The 13,695-nt window shown below is 32.6% G+C and overlaps 1 non-coding gene across 1 annotated transcript; it reads right to left on the bottom strand.

The window, feature by feature from the left end:
• Positions 1-5,576: 5,576 nt before the first annotated feature.
• On the bottom strand, positions 5,577-5,683 carry LOC121208953 (small nucleolar RNA R71). The gene has a single exon (XR_005904074.1). It is a non-coding gene; the product is annotated as a small nucleolar RNA R71 (small nucleolar RNA).
• Positions 5,684-13,695: the final 8,012 nt, after the last annotated feature.

The following is a 13,695-nucleotide window of genomic DNA, read 5'->3' as shown; positions in this document are numbered from 1 at the left end:
AGTCAAAACATAAGTGTAAAAGACTCGAAAACATATTATTCCAATATGGACTTATCAATTGCAAATGTATTTCCTGAAGAGCTACAAATATATCTTTTAGGTTTGCATTGTGGCAATGAAGTGGAATTAGTTAAGATTAAGATTGTTGTTAAATTAAGCATAGTCTCTGAGTGATTAGGCGTGTAGTTTTTAAGGGAGTAAGGATGTATCCTCTAATTGAATGATGGTGTACATCTTATGAGAGAGTGAAACGTATTTTTTGGAAGAGTGATAGCGTACCCTATAAGGGTGTAAGAATGTATCCCTTAAAGGAGTGAATGTATCCTTTAAGGGAGTTAATATTTAAAAATGTTTTGCCTCAAAAACCTTATGTATATATATAAAACACATGAAGCCAATATTGTTCCAACCCCACCTAGGATAAGTTGACGGCTTTGTAGAAGGATAAAATATGCTTTAAGTCTTTGTACTATTCGAATATTTGGAGTTTAGTTTTTCTACTTTTTAATTTTCATAATTGAGGTTCAATTGTTAATATTGGTAAAATTTTTTTGTCAAATTTAGGTTCATTACAATATTTTTTTTGTTGCATGATTACCTAGTGAGTATTTTGTTATTTTAAAATGTCAAACTAATGGATTCCACTGAAGAATTTTAATGATATTAATAATTGAACTTGGATTTTTAAAAATAAATATAAAAAATTTTAAATTCTGAAAAATAAAGAGATTAAATTTTTAAAAATAAATATAAAAAATTTAAATTCCAAAAATATGAAAAGTACAAATACTACAAGTATATTTTAACCCTTTCGAAAATTAGTAGAGGCTTACGCTCTCTAGCCGGCTTGAGTTGAATTCAAAATGGGTCTAAACAAAGTAAATGCTTTCTTAAATTAGATTTAGCCTAAGAACTTCAAATCCCATCAAAATTCATTCATTTATTGATGGGTAATTCAAACTAGTTAAAATCTATCACTATTCCTTTATTTTTCTTATTTTTCTATATTTTTTAATTTTAATATTTTCTTATATTATTTAAAAACATAAATAGTGTTTTTTTTTAAATTTTAAACTATAAATAAAAATCTAAGATTATATATAGAAAAATAACGTTTAAATATTAAGGAGGTGTAATGACTTTTGGAAAACTTTTTTTTTTTGCATTTTTTTATTTGAGTTTATTTTGAAAAAAATAGTTTGGTAGAAAATGATTTACTAGTTGACAAAAAATAGCTCAACTTAAAAATTAACTTGAATTTAGTCAAATACTAATATATTAATAATATTTTTAAAAATATTTAACATAATTAATCATAAATATTGTAATTTTTAGTATTATTAAACATATATAATGTAATATTTTTATTTTAATAATAAATAAGGAAATATTAATATAACCAATGAAACTTATTATTTTAATAAAATATTATTTAATTTCATAATATATTATTTTAACAATAGATTCTAACATTACTAATTATTCTAAATTTTAGATAACATTCTAACATTTTATTGAAAAAAAATTATATTAATATTTTAATAATGAATATGTAGATTATAATTTATAAATATTTAGTAATAAATACTTTTATAATATAAAAATCTGAGAACTTTAATTGTATAAAATACTAATACGAATAATATTTAATAACTATTATAACATTTCTAGATTTGAAAATATTTATATCATTAATGTGTTACTAAATACTAATTTAATAATTATTTTAAAAGATTTATATGTAATGTAAAGGGCGTACAAGTTTAAATTGTTCTCATGTTTCCTATTAGAAGCAAAATAAGAAATATAAATTTAAACTAATATATTTCTATGATTATAGGTTGCCTGAATTTACTGTTCATGGGAATGCAAAAAAGGTTGGACACTTTTTTTTAGGAAGAAAGATGTTGATACTACATAAAGTAGTATACCATTCAAATCTTATAGGCCTGAGCATTAAAGTTGTAGTTAATTTCCTTCGAAATCTTCATTTTGTGGTGTTAAAGAAGTTAACTATTCTCTTATAGATAATCCGGGATTACGTCAATCAATTTGGAATATTCAATTAATCAATGAGATGAAGTTCAATGAACTTACCTGAGAGTAGTTCCATATCAAATTTATCTCTTTAGAAGTTTGAAAAGGTTAATTATAGGAAGAATTGTGCATTTCTTAATCACATTAAAGATGATCCTTGTTCACCACATGATAATGCCATGAAATCTTGTGTGGATTTGATGAAGCAATCTAGGTATATTGATAAAGTAATGCATCAACAAATTTTGAATAATAGGTTACAAGTTAAGACTTCTATAGATATTGTTCTATGGCTTTTGTACTTTTAGAGGTGTAAGACACTTCATTCGAAAAATCGTGGTAATTTTATTGAGTTGATTCTTCCTATAATAGTGATGTCACTATAGTAAAATAGGTTTTTAACGGCAATATTTAAGCTATTTGCAGCGTTTAAAAATGTCACAATATATATAGTGGCGCACAGGAAAAGTGTTGCAAAAAAACACCACTATAACCAATGACGTGAAAAGTGATGGCGTTTACAAGACTTTTTGTGGTGTTTTTCTTCACAAATGTTGCATCATGTGAGGACTTTTTGTGGCATTTCATCAACAAGCATCACTGAAAATAGGACCTTTAACGACAGTTTTCTTTCCAAACACCACTAAATCTAATATCTTTTTTGTGGTGTTTCCTCAATAATCACTACGGAATGTAATTCCTTTAGTGGTGCCTTTTTTTTCAAAATTCCACAAAATGTAAGATCTTTTGCGGCATCTCATCCACAAATTCCCCTAATTTGCCCAAATTTGTTTTTTTTTAATTATGATATTGATTACATTCTTTAAAATGATTTAACATTATAATACAAACCAAATGTATATAACTTCACATTATTATATATAATATTATATAATTAATAAATTAAAAAAGAAAATTATATACAAAATCAATTAAGTTCTAATATACTTGTAACCTCCCTAACCTAACTTAAACGTTAGACCCAAGTTCGAAAGACTACATTAGCCACCGGAATGGCCTGATAAGCTACCAAAGTTTAAAAAATAGTCATATTAAAACATTTGTTTATTTTTAGAAGAAAACTTAGTCTATTTTTAGAAAAAAACTCATGAGCTATCAGAGACTAGTTCAGTTTAACATTTTTCCAGTAACAGTGATTACCTTAAAAATTTAGCTATTTCCCCTTTTTATTTAAAATTTAATTATATTTTTAAGAGCGGAAAAGTCATATCTAACTCAGTCTTAATTAAGCTAAATAAGAATTATTTAATGCCCAACAACTTAAATCTCCTCTTGAAAAATTTTCTTGATAACGTATGCTATGACCTAAATATCCATTTTTTTCTCTTAACTTTCAACTGAACAAGGCCAAAAATTTTCGGTAAAACACAACATTCGCTTACCTTTTTCTGCGTCTTGTTCGCATTATCCTCTAGTTTCTGGTCCTTATAATGGATTGTTGTGTTTACATGATGATGAAGGTGAGGTTGTCCTTTGGAACCCATCAACCAGATAGTATAAAGCCCTTCCTCTATCATCAATCCAATGTCATCCATCAGCATTTAACCCTAGTTTTGGTTGCCTTCGTGATAACTGCTAAAAGTAACATGTTTTAATCCCATTCTTAAAGCTTTTTTGGATGATTATTTGATGTAAAATGATGAATTTTATGCTCTTAATCTTTTAAATTCATGTTTCTATATTTAGGAGAGCATTTGGGAGCAAAAGGAGAGGAAAATGAGTGAAAACCAGAAGAATTGTACAAGGTACAAGGACCAGACGGGCTGCACTCATGCCACACGGGCTGGGCACACGACCGTGTGGGTTTCATGATCTGGACACCAAAACTCATGGAAAATGCCATTTTTAGGCTTTTTAGGTATTCTAAGACGTATAAATACCAAATATAAAAAGAGAGGAAAAAGTCGTCATAGAACGTTGAAGAAAACAGCTGAGAAAACACCATTGAAGCCATCTTTGAAGCAAATTTCCATCAAGATTAAAGACTTCTTTTTAATCTCTTTGGATCTTATTATGAGTTTTTCTATGTCTTGTGGTTATACTGTCTTTAAGATGTTCTCATTTGCTATTATGAACTAATTTTTTAAATACCTATGGTAGACGAACCCTGTGATGAATTTTGTCATTTGATTTTTGTTTTATGTAATAAATATTTAGATCATATTCTCAATTGTGTGTGCTTGATTCTTGATTTAATATTTCTGAGATATTAATTCTTGTTTGATGTGCTTAAATCAGAAGAGAAATAGACCCTATTTAAGAGTAGATCTAGCATTATTGAGTGGAGTTGCATACAATCCTAGAAATAGGATGACATAAATCTACTAGATTAGAGTCAAATTTAATAAGGGGATCGATAGATCGAGTTAATGCGACAATAGGGGTTTTAATTAGAAAGAAATTTCAATTAATCAATCTAGAGTCAATTGCTTTTATGCTTGAATAGAGGTATTAGCATAATTTAGGGATTTCTATGAATCAAGATACTAAGTGGATAAATTGTTTAATTCAGATTGATAATGACAGATGAAATCTAGGTGGATTCTTTCCTGGGTATTGCCTCGCTTCTTGGTTGTTATTCACTTGCTTTCTTACTTTGTTCTTTGTCGTGTTCTTTAGTTTATTAATTTAGTTAATTTTAGTTTTAAACAATCACTCCAATTTGTCAGTTAAATAATAGGAAGACAGTAATTACTAGTACTTTTAGTCCTCGTGGGAACGATATATGTACTCATTGTAACTATACTAGTAATTGATAGGTGCACTTGTCTTAGTCATTTTTTAGTTAGTTTTGACTGCATTAAGTTTTTAGCGCCGTTGCTGGGGATTGAAATATTAGGAAAATTTTATTTCTATTAATTTGGCTACTTTTTTATTTTAATATTTTTTTATTTTTTATTTTATTCCTTATATTTTAATTCTTCTTTTCTTTTTTTAATTCTAACAGATTCTTTTGGTTTATGACTATAGGAAACCTGTCGAATTCATTAATTTATGATAGATAGATTGAACAGGCTACTCGCAGAAATCGTAGAGAGGTTAGAGAAGCAAGACAAAGTCAGCAGAAAATAGTAGACGAACAAAAGGAAAAGGATATTACTATCGGGATGGGTGATAATCAAAATAATCTACTACCTCCCACGTCCTGCTCCTCGGTCTATTTATGATTATGCTAAGCCCACTTTAAGTGGGGCTAAATCGAGTACTATCTAGTCGACTGTTAATGCAAACAATTTTGAGATCAAATCAAAATAATTCAGATGGTACAACAGTATGTTCAGTTTGATAGTTTGCAAGATGATGATCCGAATACTCATTTGGCTAACTTTCTTGAGATTTGTGACGCTTTTAAGATCAATGGCACTACTGGTGACGCCATACGCTTATGGTTGTTCCCATTCTTGTTGAGGAGTAAGGCAAAACAATGGCTAAATTCTTTGTCACAAGGTTCTACCACTACTTGGGCTCAAATGACCTAGAAATTTTTGTTGAAGTATTTCCCACTGGCTAAAACAACTAAGTTGAGGAATAACATCTCTTCTTTTGCTCAAATTGATATGGAGACATTATACGATGCATGGGAGAGATTTAAGGATTTGTTGAGAAGGTGCCCTAATCATGGATTGCCATTATAGTGGCAAGTTCAAGACTTTTACAACGGTTTAAATCCCTCGACTCGTCAATTAAATTGATGCAGTAGCTGGTGGAACATTGAATAATAAAACACCCAAGCAACTAAAGAGTTTATTGAGGAAATGACATTGAATAATTATGACATAATTGTAAAAAACCCTCAATGTTTGGGGGCTTTTGGTTTTGTGCCCTCGACCTTTTTATTTTTTGACTAACACCCTCAATGTTATGATTTTTTCAAAAATTAGCCCAATTTTAACAGTCAACGTGAGTTGATCATTAATCAAACTATAGGTCAACGTAGTAGCCCATGTGGCATGCCACATAAGTGTATGATGTCATATATGACGTCATTTATTTAACATTTTTTTCATTTTGTTTCCATTTTATTTCTTCTTCCCTCTTTCTCTCTTCCCTTCTAACTGTAATTCTAGCCATGGATTTTTTTATCAAGTTTTGACAGATTGACTCCATGTTTATCTCTGATTCTTTTGTGAGTTTCCTCATTTTTAAAAACCCAATTTCAAAAACTAATCAGAACTCAAAATAAACCAACAAAAAAAACAAAATTTGATCTCTAAATAATTGGTTTTTGAAAACCCAGTAATAGAAACTAAATATATTTTAATGATAGTAAATGAATTAGAGAGAGAAAAAAAAGCTTACACGTGAATGTTGAATAGGGTTTAGCTTTGCTTGAACCCAAAATTAAAGAAGTAACCAGATGTTTTGTTTTGAAGAATAAAAATGTTGTTTGGCAAGAGAGAAAATGAGAGAAAAAAATGGCAATCGATAGTAAGGTAAAAACAATGATTTTAAGTTGAAAGTGTGGTGTAAGTTTACAAAAAATTGCACGAAAGCATGATTGTAATCATCGTGATGGAAATTCTTGCAGACGAAATGAGCCAACCATGTGTTTTGAAGAAGAAAAATGGTGTTTGGGAAGAGAGAAAATGAGAGAGAAAAAATGGTAGCTGACAATTGAGGGAAAAAACCAATGATTTTAAGTTGAAAGTATGGTGTGCGTTTACAAAAATTACACAAAAGCATTATTATAATCATAGTAATGGAAATTCTTATAGATGAAATGAGCCAACCATATATTTTGAAGAAGAAAAATGGTGTTTGGCAAGAGAGAAAATCAGAGGAAAAAAATGGCAGCTGATAGTGGAGGGAAAAAACAATGATTTTAAGCTGAACGTGAGGTGTGGGTTTACAAAAATTACACAAAAGCATGATTATAATCATGGTAATGGAAATTCTTGTAGATGTGATCATGGTAATGGAAATTCTTATAGATGAAATGAGCCAACCATATGTTTTGAAGAAGAAAAATGGTGTTTGGCAAGAGAGAAAATGAGAGAAAAAAATGGTAGCCAACATTGGTGGAAAAAAATAATGATTTTAAGCTAAAAGTGTGGTGTAGGTTTATAAAAATTACACAAAAGCCTGATTATAATCATGGTAATGGAAATTCTTGTAGAGGAAATGAGCCAACCATGTGTTTTGAAGAAAAAAAAGTGGTGTTTGGAAAGAGAGAAAATTTTTTGTTAAATCGATAACGTCATATGACATCGTGTGCTTATATGGCATGCTACATGGCTATTATTTTGACCTACAGTTTGATTAACGGTCAATTTGAAACTGGGCTGATTTCTTAAAAAATTGTAACAATGAGTGTCAATAAAAAAATAAAAAGGTTAAGGGCACAAAACCAAAATCTCCCAAACGTTAAGGGTTTTTTTTTTGCAATTATGCCAATAATTTTTAGTGGCAAGTCATAAGAATGAAACCGATTAAAGTAGTCGATGTCTTTAATATAGATACAGTTGCTATATTGGCAAGTCAAGTGAAAGCACTGAATAAAAAAATTTGATAGTTTGAATTTTTCTACGCATGTAAATCTAGCGATACAAGGTAATGCAAATGGAGCTGGGATAATTAATCCAAAATATTCACCCTTCAAGTCTAACATGGAGCATGAGCAAGTCGAATTTTTGGGTAGTAATTCTAGACTTCAAAATAACCCCTACAATAATTATAATACAGTATTGAGGAATCATCCAAACTTTTCAAGGGGTGGTCAAGGAAATCAAAGGTCACAATCCCTTTTGGGTTTTCAGCAGCCTTATTAACAAGAGAAAAAATCGAACCTTAAAGATGCTTCCTAAATTTAATTCAGTTTCTGAAACTATATTTCAAAACAATGAGAAGTATTGAAAAATCAACAAGCATCGATTTAAGAGCTTAAGAATCAACTTGGACAACTTGACAAACTCATTTCATAAAGACCACAAAGTAGTTTACCTAGTAACACTAAAACTAACCTAAAGGAACAAATCCAGGCAATCACTGTTTGAAACGTGGAAGTGTTAGTCAAACCTGAACAGAAATTAATACTAGGAACTACTGTGGGAATTGATAAGATTGAGGAAAGTAGGAATGAGCATAAGCCGGTGCTTAGAAAATACAAAACTTGAATTCCATATCCAGCAACGTTGAAGAGAGACTACAGAAAGGAAAAATATGGTAAATTTCTTAAACTCTTAAAGAAATTGCATATTAACTTACTTTTTGTTGAAGCTTTTTTGCAGATGCCAAGGTATTTAAAATTCTTAAAGGAGATTTTAAAAAATAAGAGGAAGTTAGACGACTTGCTGACTGTAGAGCTCAATGTAGTTTGCTCGACAATCCTCCAAAACGAACTACCTAACAAACTTAAAGATCCAATGCATTTTACTATTCCTTATCTCTTTAGTAGTTTAAATGTTGAAAGAGCTTTGGCTGATTTGGGGGCTAGCATTAATGTTATGCCTTATAAATTGTTCAAACAACTTAGTCTTGGGGAACCAAAACCTACTAGGATGAGTATTCAATTAACTAATAGTTCAATTAGATATCTTAGGGGTATTATTAGGGATGTACTTGTAAAAGTTGATAAATTTATGTTCCCTATTGATTTTGTTGTATTGGACATGAATGAGGATATTGAGGTACTTATGATCTTAGGTAGACCATTTTTAGCCACTACTAGAACTGTCATTGATGTGGGTACTAGTGAACTTGTGCTTCGTGTAGGTGATGAAAAGATTACTCTTCAAGCACGTAATTTTGTTAAAGTTCCTAGCGAGTAAAACGATGTTAATTGTTTTGTTAATGTAAGTAACCATGTGCCTCAACATTTCTTGCAAGAAACCCTTTATGAAAACGTGTTAGAGCCATATCATATTCAAAGTGATAGAACTCAAGGGACAAATAAAGAGCGAATGGTGCAACTCGATGAACTAGACGAATGACGAAGAAAGGCTGATGAGAAACTAAGAAAACACAAGAAAGAAACAAAGCAAAGCCATGATGTGCATGAGAAGAGAATGAACCAATTTAAAGTTGGGGACAAAGTGTTATTAGACCAATTGGATCCATGAATTTTTCCTTCGGAGTTTAAGCCAAGAGGATCCGACACATTTTTGGTAAAAATCGTTTTTCCATACAATACAATGGAGGTAACACATCCTAATTATGGTACATTCAAGGTAAATCACCATCGTCTCAAATTTTATTACGTTGGTAATGCTAATAATGATAGAAAGGGGCCTCGGCCCCAATATCTTCCTAACCGTGAGTTTGAAAGGGAAGTCGAGCTTTAACTCTAAATAAACGCTTCTCGAGAGGCAACCCAAATGTTTTTAGTTCCTTTTATTATTTTACTTTCATAAAAAAATCGAAAAAAATTTGCATGTACTCTTATGTTTTATTACTTCATAATAATTTTTTTTTTAAAAAAAACCACATAGGCTAATAGTGAGCCACACGGCCGTGTAAGCTACGTGGCCTGGCCAAATGAGCGTGTGTCAGGTCGTGTGTATACTGGAGTGAATTTTTTCAATTTTATCTTGATTTTTTGAGCTACACAGGTTAAACACATGGCTGTATGAGACATACGTCCTGTCACATGGGTGTGAGTGAGTATGTGTGTCCCACACACCTCATACACGGGCGTGGGAGAAACGAATGGTGCACGCACATAGCCTGGCACATAGTCGTACGTGACACACAGCATGGGCACACAGGCGTGTCTCAGGTCGTGTAGCTATTGGGCATGTTTTTAATGTATTTCAAAGCAACACATAGGCATGGGACACAGTCGTGTGGCACGCATGGGCCTCACACGACCGTGTCCCCAATTTAACCCTAAAACCCTAATTTTTTTAAAACTTTTACTTATTCCCTTTATTTTTTTTCTTGCATCGTTTCACTCACACATCTCAAGCGCCCTCCCCTCGTCGTTATTCCTTCACTGGTTTAAACTACAACACTCTTTGATTATCCTTATTCCTATTCTCGTCGCCGTCCAAACTAAAGCAACTCGCACCAACTTCCTCTCCCCATTTGAAACCGTAGCTCTACCGTGCGCAGCCCTTTTTTTCCACCCTTTCATAGATCTGCCCTCCCCCACCTCCGCATATCGCGTACACTTTGACGACTCTAATTACTCCTCAACCAAATCGAGGCTGTTCACTTTCCTTCTCCCTCCTTCGCGCCTCCATCTTTGAGCCTCCTCCCCTAGAACACTTTCTTCTCTAATTTTCCCTCTCCTCCATGTGACTCTGCAAATCACAGCAACACCACCTCTTTTACCAATCGTTCACACCTTCACCTTGTAGCGACCGCCGTGCCTCCATTCGCCGCATCCACCACCAAAAACCCTATCGTTTGGCCCCCTTTATTATTATGGTTATTGATGGTTATTAGTCTTTATTATTTTTGTTGATTTTACTATATTGTCTTATTATTGTTACTAGTAATATTATATTTATTTATTTTTTGATTCTTACATCTATTGTTATTCTGGTTGACTTTAGTTTGTGATTTGGATTTTGTTGTGAGATTGTTTGCTCGTCGAAATATTTGCTTATATTCTATTCTACTCTATTTTTTTGAGAGATTCATACTAAGTTATGATGTTTTACTGCTTTTTAATATTAGGCTTTGATATTTTATTACAGGTACATTATGACGAACACTCGCAAAGGTAAACTAAAGTTATCGTCCCTACTTCGAAAAACCGAAAGACTCCAGGCTCGACCTCGTCTGCGGCCTCACCTCTAATGAATGTCATCCATGCTTTCGATTTCCACTGGGTCTGCACAAGGACCTATATCAACATTTACGACAGTGTCCCTTAGGTATGGGCTGATGTATTGATTGGACGGCCTTAGAAGAGATACAACTGGCCGATAACGTGCGTGCACTGACCGAGACGATGCATAGGGATCAACTCTTTACGATTGTTGAGCCTACATATTTGGAGCTTACCTTAGAGTTTTGCTCCACATTTCATCTACAACATGAGATGGTGAGTCACAATAGCTGCACACTATTTCATTTCGGTTGGGTGGCATGATGAGATATATGAGCATCCCGGACTTTGGCGCGGCCCTTGAAATATATATTCAGGAGTTCATGGACACTTCAGATTTCTCCACTCTTCATCGACATATTCATCATCCGCCACATGACCATTGGGCTGCTATAGTATTGACACCAGTACCGGATAACTCGAGTAGGTTGAAAACTACTTCCTTACCTCTTGCGCTTTGATACATTCATGCTCTCCTTGCACATACACTGACAGGACGTACAGAGAGTACTGTGGTAGTAGGGACAACTAATGTGTATTTTCTATAGTGTATGGTGACACAACACTCCATAGACGTCGCCTATTTTGTCGCCTTAGCATGCCGCCAGCAGACAAATTGTACAAGGCAGGGTCCTATCTGCTTGCCCTTATGTGACTCGTTTGGAGTGACTTTTTGGATTGCTCGACACACCGGAGTAGACATCCTCATTCACTTTGGTTGGCTAGATGGTCTCGTAAGGATTATCTATTATAGGACATATGAGGATGATTTGCAGCAAGGAGGGACGGAGTCCTACTCGCTACACCCTACTGCGTCACGACCTTCACCACAAGCCAGATGACTCTCACGAAAATGATACATCTCGACACAAGGAGCCTGGTCATCCTCCTTCTCCATCGAAGCATACTACTATTGGGCCCTATGTCTCTTACAACCAGTTTAAGCAGTTCGAGCAGCGATATTTGGATCAGCTTGACCGCTATGCACAGCAGCACAATTAGAATATCGATCTTTTTTTACGGTTACACCATGAAAATTTTGCACAGTAGAGAGCCCTCTTCAATAGTATTGATGCTCAGTTGCAAAAGATGCAGATCTCTCATTCTAATGATGCACCGTAGGACCCTACCGCCTTACACGATGATGATCACTGATCTATATTCGTTTTAGTTGCTTTATTCATCTTTATTTTTAGTTGTACTTTTATTTTACTTTTGGTTGTTTTATTTTTATTTGCGAGACTTATTTCTTTGATATTGAACTATGTTGTTATTATTGTTATTATTTTTATGGTTGTTTTATTCTAGTTGTTAACTCTATTTTTTAATAATGTTTGTTTATTTTCTTTTTAGTTTGCTTAGAAAATTGCACTTCCTTTAGACTCACTGCATTTTTTATTATTCCAACTCAGACGAAATCATCCTAATTCAGGAAAGTTTCAGTTCTCTTTCTTCTTATGATATTGTGCTTATTCTATTTATAGTTGTTTATACATTGAGGAAAATGTACATCTTAAGTGTCGGGAGGTTGATTGTGTATACTTGTGACAAAATTTTTGAATTATTTGTTGTGCTTAAGTAATTTTCTCACACCCAATTAGAGTGAATTTTTGCTATTTGGAATTTTTATTGATGTTTCTTTGGATTTAATTTGTGAATTTTTATGTATTGGTTGGTGTATACGTTAAGACACGAGAGAGTCAAGCATGACAAGCTGTTTTCAGAATTAAATATGTTAGGTTGTCTTCCTAAATTGGATTATTATCTTGAAAATTTGAAATTGCGGGTTTGACATCAAAACCATTATTTTTTTTTGAGCTTATGAGCCTATAGAGCATACATTTTTCATGTTCATTTCATTTTTGGTTGTGTATATGTCAATTTGATTTGTTATTCTAGAACTTTCTATGATTATGAGTGTTGACACCACATTGTTGATTCGATATACGACACTTCGAATTTAACCCCCTTTTACCTTTAAAAAACTTACCTATTAAATTAACCCTAGTGAACCCCATTGATCCTAACACTATTTTATTAATTAACCCGTAATATTAACCCATGACCTATATGTTTGTTCTATATTTATCCTTTTTATTGACTCCCTTTTTGTTGAGAGTTGATCTAGTTAGTTGCCTATCTATGTTCCCTTATTTAAGTTGCTGAATTTTATTTTGTTTCAAAAAAGATAAAAAAAATGAAAGAAAAATAAACAAGAAGAAAAGAAAAAATACTTTTTTGGAATGGACGTTGCTCGATCAAAGAAGGGTCTTGTGGTCTCTCGGAAAAAAATATGTGATTGATCTTTTAAAAGAGGCTGGGATGAGTGGTTGCCGCCCAGCTGACACACCAATTGATCCAAATGTAAAATTCAGAAATAAAGAAGGTCGATTAGTTGATAAAGGGTAATACCAAAGATTAGTTGGTAAGTTAATTTACTTATCACATACAAGACCAGACATAAATTTTGCAGTAAGCTTAGTGAGTCAATTTATGCACTCCCCAATTGAGGAACATGAAGAAGCAGTGTTTTTGAATTCTAAGATACTTGAAGAGTTCACCTGGAAAAGGCTTATTCTTCAAGAAATATGAACAAAGAGGAATTGAAGCTTATACAGATACAAATTAGGCAGGCTCAACAATAGATAGAAGATCTACATTAGGATACTGTACATTTGTTTGGGGAAACCTTGAGACTTGGCGAAGCAAAAAACAAAGTGTTGTAGCAAGAAGTAGTATAGAGGCTGAGTTTAGATCAATGGCTCAAGGAATTTGTGAAATGATGTGGTTAAAAAGAATTATGGAAGAGTTGAGGAAACCAATAACTTCACCAGTGAAGTTGTACTGTGATAACAAAGCTGCCA

This window comes from Gossypium hirsutum, chromosome A10 (assembly GCF_007990345.1).
Source record: "Gossypium hirsutum isolate 1008001.06 chromosome A10, Gossypium_hirsutum_v2.1, whole genome shotgun sequence".
Classification (NCBI taxonomy): Eukaryota; Viridiplantae; Streptophyta; class Magnoliopsida; order Malvales; family Malvaceae; genus Gossypium; species Gossypium hirsutum.
Note: the sequence above shows the minus strand (reverse complement) of the source record. Positions and strands in the feature narration are given on the sequence as shown.